Below are 4,086 nucleotides of genomic sequence, written 5' to 3' on the forward strand. Positions count from 1 at the left end.
GTCAAAAGTGGAGACAGGGAGTAGGGAAAAGAAAAGAACACCAGGGTTAGCAATAGCCCTGTTCCATCCTTAGGCCTGAAGTGATGGGTAAGGGGCCGATGACAGAACTGGAAAGAAAGTTGTACATAGAGGACTTCTTTTAAAGGATCTGTGACTTCTGCTAGAAAAATAAAATCAGACCCAGATGTTACCACAGAGGTGGCTGGTTGAATAAGTATCCAAAACCTACTGTCTGATTTCCTACTAGGGTTCCCCATTGGCTGGACCAAGCCAGAAGCCACACACAAGTCAGCTCATTGATTAAGTCCATACAGATCATCCCTGGGGCAGAGAGGAGGTGGCAGGTAGCTCTAGAAGTACTAAATAGCAGAGGGGAGTTTAATAAATAACCACTGAGGGGTGTATCCTGGGCCCAGAGGGACAAATACCCCTGTATCAGGTCACTTAGACTCTACTCTATGGCTGCCACACTCCTATGCCCCCTCTTTCTGCCTCAAATATTGGAAAGATGCTCCCTAAAAGTGTACCTTGAAACATCATTATTTCAACCTCTTTATTGACTAACATTTAGCAAAAAGAGCCAAGGAAGTAAGGGACTAAGAAGATTCAAAGTGTCAAACCCAATGGATGAGCAATAGGACTCATCAAGCCTCTGTCTTCAGATACACTTTTCTCTTAGTTTCAAAAAGCTGCCTTCCTAGTTTTTCTCCTACCTCATTGCAAATTTTTGGGCTCCTTTGCCTGCTCCATCCCCTCCCCTCCATGAATTTTCTTTGAGCTCTTCTCTCTTTATCTTTACACTTTTTTTTCCCCTAAAAGAGTGCTCAATTATTGTGGTTTTAAATGTCATTAATATGCTTATGCCATGGAAGTTTTTTAAATCTCAAATCAGACATTTTTGGTCAATTCCAAGCACATATATCACACTCTCTACCTAGCAGCTCTTACTGAATATCTCACATAAATATTAAAGCTTATCATCTCTGCAAATAAACTCCTTCAGTTTTTCCTAACTCATTAAACAGTACCTCCAGCCACCAAGTTGTTCAAACCAGAAGCAAGGGTCACATTGCCTCCTCCCGACTCTCTATGTCCGGACTTGTAAATCTCCACCAGATCCTGGAGACTCCTGCTATAGAGTATGCATGGAATCTTCATACTCTACAATAGCTGCTTCTGTCCAAACAAGAAGTATCTCTCACTGAACTACTAATTGATCTCTCTGCTTCTTTGTTGCCTCCAAATCACTTTCCTTACTGCTGGCAGAATGACCATTTAAAAATGTTAATCCAATCCTGTATTATTCCTCTTAAATTCCTTCACCAACTTCCCATTATGTTTAGAATCAAATTCAAATTCCCTCCTCTGTGCTACAAGCCCCTGTGTGATCAAGCTTTGCCTACCATCCAGACTAACCAACCTGACCTCCCACCACTCTCCTTTCTCATTCCTTGATCTACCAAGTTCATTTCTGCCTGAGAAGCCTCATTATAGTTTCTCTCCCTACTGCTGGGAATGTTCTTCCTAAAGAATGTGAGTGCTGGCTATTTCACTGGCTTAAGTTTCAACTCACATGTTACTTTCTCAGAGAAGTCTCCCCTGATTGTCTTAAGTGAAATTATTTCCCTCATGACCATCCTCAAATTTCCTACCTGTTTCATTCCTTCATAGCCTTATCATTATCTAAAATTATACTATTTATTATCAGTTATAGTCTTCTCCTTTAGAATGTAAATTCCTGGAAATTGCTTAAACGAAGGCTGGTACGTAATAGTTACTCAATCAATGGTTTTTTTTTCTGAAACTAATGGGTGATTGAATAAAGGATGTCATGAATAAAAGACAATTCTCTCCTTTCCCTTTCCCTGAAGAATCTTTAATTCAATTAAATAAGCACCTATCTCATAACTTAATATATTAGTTGTTTGTATACAACGTTTATCTTTCCCAAATGCAATGAAAGATTCTGAAGACTGAAAATACATTTCCTGTAACATTCCATCCCTCATGGCTTCCAAGACATTATTTTCAAGCTAGGAGTTGCTGAGTAAATAATTGTTGAAAGAATAAATGGAAGAATCGAATGGGAGGGAATGAAGGAACAAAGAAGTACCTTTCTCTTCATATGATAACAAGCTCAGCAACTAAAATAGCTCCAACCAACAGCAACTTGAGCACACCCTCTCATGGAAATAACCATCTTCTCTGTCTAATACTCTCTCCCTGGTGATCTTCATTTCTTGAAAATTTTAGCCTTTGCACAAAATCTGAAGAAAGAAAAAAAAAAAAAGAAGAAGCACAACTAAAACTCTCAGAGAAGCTTGGTTAAAGAGCGAGAAACAGAGGTAAGCAGTGGGTATGATTTAAGAGAGGTACTTCAGACTCCATAAATTTTCTCAGTCAGCATTAAAGCTGCTTAATATTTTATATAGCATTGCTTTCCTAGGTGTGATATCAAGAAAACCTCATAAATGTATAAGTTTTTTCTTTGGATTTGTTTTTTTCTCCTGTCATCAGGGTTGTTTTTTGTTCACATTGCCTATATTCCCTCACCCCCCCATTTTGTTCATTCTTCCCAGTTATAAAGATCTGTGCTTTCCCTTGATTATAGTTAAATAGATTCTGGATCATTATCTTCCTATCTATTTTTTTTTGAAGTAATATATTTATTTCAAATGAAGATGGGAAGTCTGATGTTTCCTTCATTCATTCACTCATTCCTTCAATCAGTGTCTTGTATACTAAGTGTATTGGAATAAAATCAAAGATTTATAAAAATAGGTCCATTTAAACTTCCTGCCCATGGCATAGATGTTAGAAGATTTTAAATTGAATTTTAACACAACACCGAATTCCAATTTGCAAACATGAGGTTAGATATGTTTTTTGGGGAGTTTTTTTGTTTGTTTGTTTGTTTGTTTATTATTTATTTATTTATTTTGTATTCAGCCTGTATTCAACACCTTCTTTTATACCATGTTGGTTCACTTAAAGTGTGTGGAGGGGTAAGAGGGTAGGTATATATGATATAATCCTGTTTCCTATTGAACACTAAGTTTCACTGAGAGAAGGGATGAATTCCTTTATATTTTACACACTTCCTGCATGAATCCAAAGTGAGAGACATAATGGCACAAATAAATTCATAGCATTTTATTACATTTCCATATTTTTCCAATTCAAGTCAATCTGGCTTCAAGCTTTCATTTGTCATTCTTGGCAAGATCCATTAGCAGCCATGTTCTATGAACTGATTTTACCCTCTGATGTCCAGATAAAACCAAGAGGGTTAAAAAGTCCAGGAAATAAGGGAAACACTCTGGTCATCAACCTCTTTAGATACCAAAGGTCAGTGGCTCTGTTACCAGCTGTAACTCTCAGTGCAAGGTTGACTGCAGGCAACCCTTCTACTGTTCTGAAGCCTGCAGTAATTGTGTCTGGCCACATGGTCATTCATCAGGTCCAAGCATCTCCCATCTAGTGTCTTATTCAGTCCACAACACATGCAAGTGGACCTCTACCACAAGCAGAGCCAACAAATCCCAGTTCCCTTTCTCAATCTTAAGAAAGTCAGTTTCTGGAGATAAGTACTCCCCTCTGTACTTGAACATCTCTCCAATAATCTAGTCCCCTCCTGTCTCTACCTAAAATAGCCTGAACTGGTATTTCACAACCCTAGCAGGTCTATAACATCAATTTTATAATAAATATTTGGTAATGCAAAATTTATTATCCTGAGATAAAATTTATACCCTACATATTCATGTGAAAAAAATAAAAAGAAAGGGAAGAAAGAAAGAAAGAAGAAAGAAAGAAAGAAAGAAAGAAAGAAAGAAAGAAAGAAAGAAAGAAAGAAAGAAAGAAAGGAAAGAAAAGAAAGAAATGCCCTATTTGTATTATAAAAAAAAAAATGAGAGGAAAAGCAAGAAAGGAAAAAAAGAAAGAAATGCCCTATTTGTATTATAAAAAAAAAAATGAGAGGAAAAGCACCTTATGATAAAATAATGTTTTAATACATTAGTGCCTTAATCTGATTTCACTAGACAAAACAAGGAAAGAATCCAGGTGATTGGACCACCACAAGGA

Source organism: Lipotes vexillifer, unplaced genomic scaffold (genome assembly GCF_000442215.2).
Source record: "Lipotes vexillifer unplaced genomic scaffold, Lipotes_vexillifer_v1.1 scaffold176, whole genome shotgun sequence".
Classification (NCBI taxonomy): domain Eukaryota; kingdom Metazoa; phylum Chordata; class Mammalia; order Artiodactyla; family Lipotidae; genus Lipotes; species Lipotes vexillifer.